The sequence below is a fragment of the Phaenicophaeus curvirostris genome, chromosome 1 (assembly GCF_032191515.1).
Source record: "Phaenicophaeus curvirostris isolate KB17595 chromosome 1, BPBGC_Pcur_1.0, whole genome shotgun sequence".
In the NCBI taxonomy this organism is placed as follows: Eukaryota; Metazoa; Chordata; class Aves; order Cuculiformes; family Cuculidae; genus Phaenicophaeus; species Phaenicophaeus curvirostris.
The window spans coordinates 147,790,025-147,803,944 of NC_091392.1; the positions used below are offsets into that span (position 1 = coordinate 147,790,025).

Below are 13,920 nucleotides of genomic sequence, written 5' to 3' on the forward strand. Positions count from 1 at the left end.
TCTTTTCCGACCAAACAATCATAGAATCGCAGAATTATTAGGCTGGAAAAGGCCTTTGAGATCATCGAGTCCAACCGCAACTGTCTACTATTAAATCATATCCCCGAGCACCTCGACCACCCATCCCTTAAACACCTCCAGGGATGGGGACTCAACCACCTCCCTGGGCAGCCTCTGCCGGTGCCCGATGACTCTTTTGGTGAAGACGTTTTTCCTAATGTCCAATCTAAGCTTGGATGCAGCTTGAGGCCATTCCCCCTTGTCCTATCGCCCATCACCTGGGAGAAGAGACCAGCACCCGCCTCTCTACAACCTCCTCTCAGGCAGTCGCAGACAGTGACAAGCTCCCCCCTCAGCCTCCTCTAGGCTAAACAACCCCAGTTCCCTCAGCCGCTCCCCATAAGTCTTGTTCTCCAGCCCCTTCACCAGCTTCACCACTTTGATTTTATGATTCTATGAAATCATAGAATCACCAGGTTGGAAGAGACCCACCAGATCATCGAGTCCAACCATTCCTAACAAACACTGAACCATGCCCCTTAGCACCTCGTCCACCCGTGCCTTAAACACCTCCAGGGAAGGTGAATCAACCACCTCCCTGGGCAGCCTGTTCCAGTGCCCAATGACCCTTTCTGTGAAGAATTTTTTCCTAATGTGCAAATGACAATGTCCAAATGCTCCAAAGATGCCAGCGGAAAAGTATCAGGACCCAGAGTTAATTTCTTCTCTCACGCAGGGAAAAGACATCAGTGGGGATGTGAGATGGAGCCTGTGTTTTCTCAGCTCTGTAGCCACAGTGGCATTTTTAACCAACAGAAGACAGAAGCGTATGGGTGACAAATCTAAAAATAGCTCAGCATTTGTATCCTGCTAGAAATTCAAACTGTTAATGAGCCCATAAAAAAGCCCAGGGAAGTGGTGGAGTCTCCATCCCTGGAGGTGTTCAAAAAATGGGTAGGCATGGCACTTCAGGACAGGCACGGTGGTGACAAGCTGACACTTGGACTTGGAGATCTTAGAAATTTTTTCCAACCTTAATGTTTCTATGATTCTATGATCTACCAATTTCAGAGCTCTGTGTTAATGAGCTTTGGTTATGTCTGCTATTAAACAGCCTCAGTTTCTTCCCACCTCTGAACATAAGCAACTCTATGACTCTTGATTGAATTTAAGAGTAAAGAGCTTTTGGCAACGCAGCCATGTGCTCTCTGGAACCACATTCACCCTGCCTTCAGTTCAACCTTTTCCCTGGAACTGCAGACCTTCCACAGAAAAGCAGCTAGCACCACGGGCTTCAGGGCCATAGCTTAATTTACCAGAGCTTCACTCAAATTCCATGCACGCATAAGCATCGTTTGACAACAGAATCACAGAATCATCAAGGTTGGAAAAGTCCTCCAAGATCATCCAGTCCAACCATCAGTCCAACACCACCATGCCTACTAAACCATGTGCTGAAGTGCCACCTCTACACATTCGTTGAACACCTCTAGGGATGGAAACTCCACCACTTCCCTGGGAAGCCTATCCCAATGTTTGACCACTCTTTCAGTAAAGAATTTTTTCCTAATATCCAATGGTGCCCATTTTTAAAAAGGGCAGAAAAGACGACCCTGGGAACTACCAACCTGTCAGCCTCACCTCTGTGCCTGGGAAAAAAACTTGGAACAGATCCTCCTAGAAGCTGTGCTAAAGCACGTGGAGGACACGGAGGTGACTAATGGCAGCCAGCACGGCTTCACGAGGGCAAATCATTTATGACCAACTTAGTGGCTTTTTATGACGGGGTAACCGCAGCAGTGGACATGAGTAAACTGATGGATGTGATCTATCTGGACTTCAGTAAAGCCTTTGATATGGTCCCCCACAACACCCTCCTCTCTAAATTGGAGAGATTAGGATTTGATGGGTGGACTGTTCGGGAGATAAGAAATTGGTTGGATGGTCGTATTCAGAGAGTAGTGGTTAATGGCTCAAAGTCCAGATGGAGATCTGTGAAAAGTGGTGTCCCTCAGAGGTCTGTACTGGGACCAGTGCTGTTTAGTATCTTCATTAATGATACTGACAGCGAGATTGAGTGCACCCTTAGCAAGTTTGCAGATGACACCAAGCTGAGTGGTGCAGTTGCCACACTGGAAAGATGGGATGTCATCCAGAGGGACCTGGACAGGCTGGATAAGTGGGCCTCTGAGAACCTCATGAGGTTCAACAAGGCCAAGTGCAAGGTCATACACCTGGGTCGGTGCAATCCCCGCTTTCAGTACATGATGGGGGATGATGTGATTGAGAGCTGCCCTGCAGAGGAGGACTTGGGGCTGCTGATCAATGAGAAGCTTGACATGAGCTGGCAATGTGCACTCGCAGCCCAGAAGGCCAACGGTATCCTGGGCTGCATCAAAAGAAGCGTGGCCAGCAGGTCGAGGGAGGTGATTCTGCCCCTCTATTCCACTCTTGTGAGACCTCATCTGGAGTACTGTGTACAGTTCTGGAATCCCCAACATAAGGAGGTTGGAACAGACAGGGAGGAAGGCCATGAAGATGGTCAAAGGGCTGGAGCACCTCCCGTACAAGGACAGGCTGAGAGAGTTGGGGTTGTTCAGCCTGGAGAAGAGAAGGTTCCAGGGAGACCATACAGCAACTTTCCAGTACCTGAAGGGGGGCCTACAAGAAAGCTGGGGACTTTTTGTAAAGGCATACAGTGATAGGACTAGGGGGAATGGCTATAAATTGGAGAGGGGAAGATTTAGATTAGATTCAAGGAGGAAATTCTTCACAATGAGGGTGGTGAGGCACTGGCACAGGTTGCCCAGGGAAGCTGTGGCTGCCCCATTCCTGGAGGTGTTCAAGGGCAGGTTGGATGGGGCCTTGGGCAGCCTGGTCTGGTGGGTGGTGTCCCTGCCCATGGCAGGGGGGTTGGAACTGGATGATCCTAAAGGTCCCTTCCAACTCAAACCATTCCATGATTCTATGAAATTGTCCTCTTTCAGGTCTGGAAGTTTAAAATACATGTCAAATACACATCTGTGAGACTTCAGCCCTACCAGCACTCTAATATATGTTTCCAGTTAAAAATCATCTTCTCTCAAAAGAATAAAATACGTTACAGTAAATTTTTAAAATGCCATTTCTTGCTAGCCCGACTGGACAGTCACAAGTCTATGGGGCCGGACGGGATTCACCCTAGGGTACTGAAGGAGCTGGCGGATGTGCTGGCCAAACCCCTTTCCATCATCTTCCAACAGTCCTGGAAGACTGGGGAAGTCCCACTGGACTGGAGGCTGGCTGATGTTGTGCCCATCTACAAAAAGGGCCGCAGGGAGGACCCAGGAAACTACAGGCCTGTCAGTGTGACCTCAGTGCCAGGGAAAGTCATGGAACAGGTGATCTTGAGTGCTATCATGAAGCACATGCAAGAGAACCGGGTGATCAGGCCCAGTCAACATGGGTTCACAAAAGGCAGGTCTTGCCAGACTAACCTGATCGCCTTCTATGACAAAGTGACTCGGCTGCTGGATGAGGGAAAGGCTGTGGATGTGGTCTTCCTGGACTTCAGCAAAGCCTTTGACACAGTTTCTCACAGCATTCTGCTTGAGAAACTGTCAGCCTCTGGGCTGGACAGGCGCACACTCTCCTGGGTGGAAAACTGGTTGGATGGCCGGGCCCAGAGAGTGGTGGTAAATGGTGTGAAATCCAGCTGGAGGCCAGTGACAAGTGGGGTTCCCCAGGGCTCAGTGCTGGGTCCAGCCCTGTTCAATGTCTTCATCAATGATCTGGATGAAGGCATCGAGTGCACCCTTAGCAAGTTTGCGGACGACACTAAGCTGGGTGGAAGTGTCGATCTGCTGGAGGGTCAGGAGGCTCTGCAAAGGGATCTGAACAGGCTGGACCGCTGGGCTGAGTCCAATGGCATGAGGTTTAACAAGGCCAAATGCCGGGTCCTGCACTTGGGGCACAACAACCCCATGCAGTGCTACAGACTGGGAGAAGTCTGTCTAGAAAGCTGCCTGGAGGAGAGGGACCTGGGGGTGTTGGTTGACAGCTGACTGAATATGAGCCAGCAGTGAGCCCAGGTGGCCAAGAAGGCCAATGGCATCTTGGCTTGTATCAGAAACGGCGTGACCAGCAGGTCCAGGGAGGTTATCCTCCCTCTGTACTCGGCACTGGTGAGACCGCTCCTCGAATACTGTGTTCAGTTCTGGGCCCCTCACCACAAGAAGGATGTTGAGGCTCTGGAGAGAGTCCAGAGAAGAGCAACAAAGCTGGTGAAGGGGCTGGAGAACAGGCCTTATGAGGAGCGGCTGAGAGAGCTGGGGTTGTTTAGCCTGGAGAAGAGGAGGCTGAGGGGAGACCTCATTGCTCTCTACAACTACCTGAAAGGACGTTGTAGAGAGGAGGGTGCTGGCCTCTTCTCCCAAGTGACAGGGGACAGGACAAGAGGGAATGGCCTCAAGCTCCGCCAGGGGAGGTTTAGGCTAGACGTTAGGAAAAAATTCTTTACAGAAAGGGTCATTGGGCACTGGAACAGGCTGCCCAGGGAGGTGGTTGAGTCACCTTCCCTGGAGGTGTTTAAGGCACGGGTGGACGAGGTGCTGAGGGATATGGTTTAGTGTTTGGTAGGAACGGTTGGACTCGGTGATCCGGTGGGTCTCTTCCAACCTGGTTATTCTGTGTTTCTGTGATTCTGTGATTCTTGTCTCACAAAACAAGGGAAAAAACTTCAGGGGTGATGCCAGAAGGTGGCTACATCTTCTCAGCTTTGTGGCTACAGTGGCATTTTTATCCAACAGGAAACGGAAGCATATGGGTGATGAATTTAAAAATATCTCCACATTTGTATCCTGCTAGAAATCTGAAGTGCTAATGATCCCATAAGAAGAGGCAAACCCGTTAACTTATTTACCTGGGATAGCCTAATGTGATTCTGGCAACCTTCTGCTACAGATGGCTGATAAACAGTGACCTGAGCAACAAACTAAGCCCCCCCGAGAGATTCTCAAAGAGCAATTATGTGGTCTGAGCCCATGTTAAAATCACACTTACGGCATACAACACCCTTTACATACAGTTGTAGGAAGGTCACAAGGGTGACCTCTCTCTCACAGATCACTTTTATAGCCTCACAGACTTGTCAAAACACAACAGAACATAAATGCAAGCAGACCACAGGCAGGTAAGTCCTGGTCTGCCTGGAAGTCAGCAAATAGATTAATAAAGAAAGAATAAACAAAATAAAATAAGATTAGTCATACTCCAAAATTACTTAGCTTAATAAAAAGTAGGTTGCATGTATATAAAGCAAATGAAATAAAGAGGTTACATATTTTCTTCTCCAGTACTTGCTTCATCCTGTTGCTTTCATAGATCAACACCATTAGTTCATTAATATCGGCTGTCTTCTTCTTACATGTCTATATGACTCCTAGTCCAAAGAGGCTTCAGTGTCCAACTGGAACCTCTATATGTTCTACTAATACAAATAAAAAAGGTTAACAGTGATTAGAAAATACAGGGATTCCAGAGGGATCTAGCAGATTCTTAATTAGGGACCAGGGTTCCACGGTAGAATCCAAAGGGACAAGCGGAAGGTAATACACAGAGCAGCAACAGTTTAAGCCACTTCTTTCTGGTTCAGGGACAGGTTCTGATTAAGATCTAATCTCTCAGGGGGTAGTTCTGGAAATCACAGATGGCTCAATGAGGACACTTACAAGATGCACTGCAGCTACCAAAGAGCGCAGTGCATTTTCCACCATCCAGAAAAGATGAAGAACAATGTGCGATACAAATAGATGGTACCTAGCTAGATATTAAATTCCTTCTGATCTGTTTAAGTCTATGGTTTTAATCAACACACCATAACAAATCAAATAACAAAATGGAAATGCAGAGACAGGCAATATCAATAAAAGCTATGACAAAGGTGGTCTTAGAAAAAAATGAAAAAGGCTACCATTAGTTCATCCGGATGGAGAAAGTATATGAAGAAAATAAGCAAGAAATGTATAAAATAATGAGTTTAAAAGGAAAAAAAGAACCCAATCCTTTGATTGCAATAAACTGCAGTCTGCCTTGAGGGCAATACAAAAAGACTGAATGTCAACAGTTACTATATGTAAGTTTAAAAAAAAAATATTAGTAATTTATCTAGCACAACATGTAACATAAGCAACAGTTTACTATGTAAGAAGACTATCTCAGTTATCAGAAAACGGAAACTAATGGAGAATATAACAGGTAGCTGCAAAGTAGTAGGCTTGTCCAGCAGACACTTAAAGATGTCCTGCTACGGAGTACAGCTGCCCAAGTCTGAATTTCAAAGACTTGGACCTCAAGTAAGGACACTAGGAGAAAATCCTGTGAAGAGGCAACCCTGCACTGTGAAAAGCATCAAAAAGAATGCAGTCCCAAAGGGACGTGTTATGGAGACAGTGTGGACAAGGGTTCTGTCCCCTATCACAATGTGCCAGATCATTTTTCCTGCACCCTGTGCACCTTGCCTGGAGCCTTTTACACCATTCGCCTCATAGCAGGAAACATTTTCTTTCCAGGTTTCAGAACACCTTGTGGACACAGAGCTTCATGACAATCTAATCAGTTAAAAAAATACTATAGATAACAGTGCAGTAAAGCAAATTAAAGGGTCCTACAGCAGCTGTGGTTTGCATCCAGTTCCTTTGGGTGACTAAGGCACAACATTAAGCGCAACCAACCTTCCGAAGGAGCACGGATGCATCCTGCGCAAGTGCTGTAGGGAGGGAGCTGTCACCAGGGTTTGCGTTTGGAGATAAAAGTGAGGTTTAAAAAAATCATGAGGAAGAAGCCAGGCCATTCTCACACCAGCCTGGGCTGTGAAGCTGCACGTGATTCACTGTCCAGCGACTCCTGCAGGTTCCTTCCCTCCCAACTGCTCCTGCTGTGTTGCTTCCTGCCTGCTCCTGCATGTGCCCAACACCTTGGGGCATTCAAGTTTCCTGCTACATCTTGGAGCATTCAAGTTTCCTGCTACAAGTCTTACAAGGAGCGGCTGAGGGAACTGGAGTTGTTTAGCCTGGAGAAGAGGAGGCTGAGGGGAGACCTTACTGCTCTCAACAACTACCTGAAAGGAGGCTGTGGAGAGGAGGGTGCTGGCCTCTTCTCCCAAGTGACAGGGGACAGGACAAGAGGGAATGGCCTCAAGCTCCAACAGGGGAGGTTCAGGCTGAACATCGGGAAAAAAATTTTCACAGAAAGGGTCACTGGGCACTGGCAGAGGCTGCCCAGGGATGTGGTTGAGTCACCTTCCCCAGAGGTGTTTAAAAGACAGGTGGAGGAGGTGCTGAGGGTCATGGTTTAGTGATTGATAGGAATGGTTGGACTCGATGATCCAATGGGTCTTTTCCAATCTAGTGATTCATGATTCTATGGAAGACATCATTTGTTTCCTAAGGAAGCATCCATTGCTAGGATGGCAGATGTGGCGTTCCCTCCATAATCAGTGATGACAGCTGGGCTCAGAGGACTGCAAATAGAACCCCACGCTCCTCCCAGGACAGCAGAAGTCATAGCAGCACTTTAAAAGGTCACATCTTCCAAGGCTCTAAGTGCGCAGCACTCTGCAGTTGAGCCCAACCACTTCATGGATCGCATGCCTTGCTGGTGGCATTATGTGACATGCAGGATGCTACAAGTAAACTAAAAACCTGGATCAGGATTCTCAGCAAGGCACAGTTTTGTTTTAAAATTAGGTGTCTAGATGAAGCACCAGATCTTACCAGGACACTGTTTCTGGTTGACACTATAGCTCTTTAGTACTGACTTAAACCCTATAAAACCGCTTGCCCACAAACTTTTCAATAATAGGACACACAGCAAGGTACTCTGTGCGAGACACCTGTATTTTGGCATGAGGAAACCCATGCTCTGAAAACGCAGCAGCAGGAAGTCAGCACAGAGATAGATCCAATCAAAGACTGAAGCTCCTACAAGCCATGCACTCAGGGGCCTAAATTTTAAATTCCAGGGTTCACATTAGAATTCACGTAGGCTCTGTACACAGCACAAAAGGGAAGACAGGTGCCCTAAAATATGCCCTAAAATTCTTACATGCTAAGAATGATTCCCAGCCTTGAAGTTAGCCAAGAGATAAGACACAGCAGAAAGCAAAAGGAAGAGTGCACCTATGTTCTTGACCCTACCTGGGACTTACCTGCTTAGCATCCCAAACTCCAGTCATCTCTTAGGCTTACAAGAGTACGAGTGTCCTTTGGAAGAACCCAACGGTGCATCCTTTCTGAGAAGTGACAGGTACCCACTTTTTATGAAATAATTTAGCAGACCACAGAACACCACCTCCAAAACCAGCAACTCCAACCCCAGATTCTAATCCCACCTTTCTTTTCTATGGTTCTATGAGTCTATGATTTAGCCCTACTCGTCCCCCACACAAACTTATCCCACCACCCTCCCTGTACTATCCAACGGGCCATACTAGCTCACCAGCCACAGCTCCATGCTCCCTCAACTTCCACGCTGCTACAACACCCAGAACCATAAGCACTTTGGTTGACTGAAGATTCCTCCAGATCTTCGAGTTCTCTCTCTGCACATATTCAGAAATGCTTGTCTGCTTGATCATCCTTCATTAACGGTGACCTACATTCAAACACACGGATGTTCTGCTTAAGTTGCTTCAGTCCCTTACTGGAAATAGCCCTCAAAGGCTAAGTTCAGCTAAGTTTGCAAAGGAAATTTACTGTTTGGTTAAAATGCCAGCCAGGTCTGTGGCAGCCTTGATAAACTGGTTCTTTGAGTCTTACACAACAACTAAAGCTACTTCTTGTTTTAATCTGCTCTGTGAAAATGATACCGCAAAACTGATGCAGCTGTTCCAGCTCATCCTTCCAGATCTGCAACTGTATTAAACAATGTTCAGGAAAACAGTATGTTCTTTGCAGTGGAAGTACTGTACTTCTGTAACTTCCCTTGGACCCTGCTCAAATTCCCATCAAAGTCTATAAACTGACTCCAGAGAGGTGCGTATGTAACTAAGCTCTAAGATACACACACTGGGCGCAGGACATTCCAGACGTTATTTTTGTTTTCTTAAGTTTCCATTCTATTTTTAAATTTCACACAAAAAAAAGCTACATGAAGATAGCATGAAGAAACTGAGAACACCAAGCACATAGAACTCAGCAAACACAAGACTGAAAGCTGCCTTTGCAACCTTGTAAACTGATCAGGGCAGCCTGATCTAGTGGGATGTGTCCCTGCCCATCGCAAGGGGGTTGGAACTAGATGATCTTTAAGGTTGCTTCCAACCCAAACCATCCTATGATTCTATGATTCTGTGATTCTATGAACTAGGCAGGAGTCCTGCACATGGGAGTGTGTGTGAAGAATTTTATATATACACATAAAAGGGTCCATTTGCCACTACAGGAATAATCTTTTTTTCCAGTATTCCCTAAATGCTGAGAACTAATATTCCTAATTCCTGTTGTTTTACTTATCTTCTTGCTTAAAGAAAAAGAGGAAAACGGCTAGGGTGCAGCTGTCACTAACCCCATGCAGCTTCATCAGCCTCACAATGCAGAGCTGCAGGAACACCAGCATTCGGTGTCCGCAGGAAGATGTGTATTTCCCCGAAGTCAGTAAGAAGAAAAAGCCCAGCAAAGTGCTGCTCTAGGTGCGTGCAGCACTGAGCTTGGCGAGAACCTACCTAAGGAGATATTTTTGGACCTCCATTCACTGGTGTTCCCCTGCCAAGGGAGGCTGGTGGGTAGGGATTCTGCACCCTTTCTCACGTAAACCCTGCAGCGTTTCCCACACAGCGTCGCTGTTTTGACGCAGCGCGAGCTTGGGCTTCAGGAGTCCAATCACTCAGGGTTTGTTTACACTGGAGAGCTCTGCTGCTAGATATGCTGGCATCGCTCCTCCGTGTGGATGTAACATATGCCAGAGAGGGAATTCCTCTGCCAGTCTAACGGTACCGCTTCCCCCAACGACATTAACGAAGCCAACAAAAGCACTGTCAGCACAGCTGCACCGGCGAGGTGGTGGGTGTATGATTTTTACTGCTTTTTCCCCCCCACTCCCGGCGTGTGAAGATATTCCATAGGACAACCAAAGCCCTACAGCGGAGACCCTCTCCTGGGCAAGCTGCCAACATTGTCCGACGGCGCTCACTGCGGAGCAAGAAAATGGAGACCTGAATGAAATCTTGGACTTGATGATCCAGTGGGTCTTTTCCAACCTGGTGATTCTATGATTCTATGAAATGCTCTTAGACTCGAACAGCATTTTGCACGCCAAGAGGGGACTCTGCCCAGCAAGCATCGAAGGTCTGCAGTGAGGAGCAGAGTGACGGGAACTTCTGGCAGACGAGGCCGGCCACCCCTCCTCGACACAGCGCTGGTGGTGGGCGATGGCAGCGACCATATCGTACTGAGAGATACGGAGAGAAGGTGGCTTTGCTCCACAGAGCAGAGTTGGGGAGACCACCGGAGTGTCAAGCTGGCTGAGGATCAGGGAGTAAAGCGCAGCCAGCCAAGCTGCAAGACTGACGCCGCTTCCAGACTGACACACTGCCAGCTCACAGTACTTTTGCAAGCCCTGTCATCCTTGAAATGTTTTAAAGTTCCAGCTCTTCAAATCACAGCCGCCAGGTAATGACTAATTACACTAGTTATTTAGGAAAAATCTGTATTGAATTCCCCTCAGTGGTTCAAAGCCAGATTTGAAGTACATATATGTGTATACATATAGGTATAAATACATATATAATGTTAACTTCAGTTTTAACACCAGACTTCCAGATTTTCTGAGGCTTGAATTAAAATCTTAAATATTTTCAACTGAACAACGTGGTGCCCTCAGCCACGAGCACACAGAAGTAAGCAGAGGGAGCGTGCTGGTGGCATCTGCACAGCTCTTCCTTTTCCCCACACGGGCACGGCACTCAGAGGATGGATGGGCTGGAGCACCTCCCAAACAAGGACAGGCTGAGAGAGTTGGGGTTGTTCAGCCTGGAGAAGGGAAGGATCCAAGGAGATCTTATAGCGACCTCACAGTACCTGAAGGGGCTAGAGGAAAGCTGGGGAGGGACCATTTACAACGGCCTGTAGCGATAGGACTAGGGGAAATGGCTATAAACTGGTGAGGGGCAGATTTAGACAGGTTGAACAAACCCATAAGAAGCTCATGGTAACACTTAGGAGAAAAGCTTGTATTCAGGAAAAAGGCACTCTAACAACCTCACTTAGGATAACTTTCCCCCAGTGCTTGGCTTGCCCTAGCAGTGCTTCCACCCTGGACCAACAGCATCTGCACACACGCCACTGTTCCCTGAGCGTGCAGCTATGGCAGGCACAGCTGCCCAGCCCAGATTATTCTTGCCAGAAGCATAATAATCTCTTTGGGAGGCTCTACATAAGGACTATTGCCAGGGAGAGAGAGAGCATATGCACATTAAAATGCAGATTTTGCTTCCTGCCTCCCAGGTCTAGTCCTACGATGACCTTCTATGATTCTGCTGCTGCTGCTGTAATACCAGTGTCTGTAAAACCTTCCCAACCGATACCAGTGAGTGAAGGCAGGACAGTCCTTCGTTTTAGCCAGACAGACGCCAATCGCCTCAGCAGAGCCACAGGGTCATAGCCATCCTGCCAGGAGAATTTCCCAAATTCAGATCACTCAGAGGCGGCCAGCACCTGGCAGCTGCTGCCTTAGGAGTAACCTCTGCACCACTGATGGGATGTTCACCACAGTTCCTCAGCACTGCCTGGTCTCCACAGTAAGCTCACAGCCAACATCTCACCCTCTGCAAAGGCACTGGGCTACAAAAATCAACACTCATTCTTACCCCTGTCTCCCCAACACATTCCCTTCCTTCTTCCTTTGCAATGCATGAAACACCACATTCGGGTCACACTTTGTCACAACTGGACAGAAGTATTTGGCTCTGATACATCCATGTCACATCAGAGACAAGGGAACAAAAATCTCCCTTTGCCAGAGCCATTGGTGCTTACACCCATGGTGAGGACAAGGCTGGTGAAATGGCTGCCCAAATCGTCCTTTTGGAGACTCTTGACTCTCCTGCAGTGCTTGCACTCATACGCAGCGATTAATTAGCCGTGTGAGTCACAAAGGGTTAATTTCTTCCTAAATCACCACTCAAAGACCTCCACCATTAAAAAGAGAACGGCACTGATACACAAGGTATTTATAAAAAGATCCTAATCTTTGCTGCCACCAATTCTGATACTGCCCCAATTAATAACCAAATTAACGTTGATGCGGTGCCCAATATTCCACAGCAGAGAACAAAGTCTTCCTCCAGCCACACGCCAAATATCAGCGTGCTCTATTTCTTTTCCCAGGGCCAGCCCTGCGCTGCTCCTCTCACGCCTTGGCGACGCGGGAGCAGCAAGAAGAAGGGGCTGTGTTTGGGATCAGCCTCCCACGCACACCAAAGCAGCTTCCTGGTTGTTTCATCTCCCACTCAGCACAAGAGCCGGGGATGGTCCGTTCGATGGAGCGGGGCCAAGGTGCGTGAGACCCAGCTACGCACCCCGCATGCCTCTCCATCGACCGGCTTCAAAGCGCTGAACCAGCTGCTCTCGTCCCCTCCGGGAGCCCCTAAGAGGGGGGCGGGGGGGTACCATGAGGTGCCAAATGGCTGCTGCATCGCATCCCCCGATGCGTCTTCCCTGTTTTCCCTCAACGGAACAAAGCTGTCCTCAAAATGACGCTTTCTGTCGAACAGCTGACCAAAAATGAAAGTACAAACAAAACTTAATGGAGCGCGAAGCCTCATATGACAAGGAAAATTCCCGCTCCTGTTCCGATCTCTGTTTACAACGTCAAAAGTGGGTCAAACTGGTCTGCGATGGAGGAATCTGTTTGCAAAATGATCTCTGCGAGGAAAAGCATCTAAGCGGCAGACAACTGCACTGCAATGCTTCCACGGGGATCCTCCGCTCTGCCATCAGAGTAACTCAATTTTACAGCGCAGGGTTGAAACCCTGTAACTTGAAACCACGGCTTCTCATTCAAATGGCTCAAATTCAGCAATTCCCTGTCCTTTAGAGGAGATCAACTGACCAGTGTATTTCAGGGCTTTAAAAAACCAAGACGCGGCTGGGTTTGGTCAGAGTTGGGGAAGCTGGTGTGGGTTTTGTTGGGCTTGAGGGGTTTTGCTGCGGTGGTGTGGGTGGTTTTTTAATAACCGCTCTCCCTTTTGTTGCTTTCCCATGTTCAGGGTAAGGTTACTGAGCAGCACCATCGCACTAACCCAGCTATTTAGTTTTACTGTGCCACAGTCTCTTTCAAAACGCAAAGGACTCATTACTTTCCGTATTATTTTTCCTTCACAGTTTTTGGAATCTGGTGAATTTAATAGCTGCCCTTTGCTGTTGTTCAGGATAGAAGACAGCTGTAATGTAAACAAATGCAGCCAAAGCTTCCTGACAAGAAGCCCTGTAGGTTATTCTGCGCAAGGATGGTATACAAACACACAGCAATCTGAAGGAAGAACATACCGATCAGCCTTGAAACCCTCTAATTTGTTTTATCGACTTAAGAAAAACCTGTTCTCTGACCTTCAAGTGCTTTATTCCTTTCACAAAAAGGATACAACAACATGCAACCTTTATTTATTAAAAATCTTCTGGTAATTACTCTTAGGGTACCCAGAGGCTTGGAAAAGCACAAAATGCCAAAATATGTATTATTACATTCCTGCGCATATTGAATCCTCTTTCCAAACAGTTTTTGGAAGCAAGGAATGTATTTATAGCCCTTTCTGGAAAACAACTTAAGGAAAAAAAAATCTCTGATAACATTCCTTCTTATTTATAATTTGTGGGTTTTTCATACGTTCTCTTTTTGTTTAGTTACTACTTTTTATTTACAGAAAAGTGAACTCTGTGAATCTTC

General features: G+C 47.3%; 1 protein-coding gene across 3 annotated transcripts in view; it reads right to left on the bottom strand.

The window, feature by feature from the left end:
- ARHGEF7 (Rho guanine nucleotide exchange factor 7) overlaps positions 1 to 13,920 on the bottom strand; it is a 131,464-nt gene that overhangs the window by 114,278 nt on the left and 3,266 nt on the right. The gene's annotated exons all lie outside the window — the stretch shown is intronic.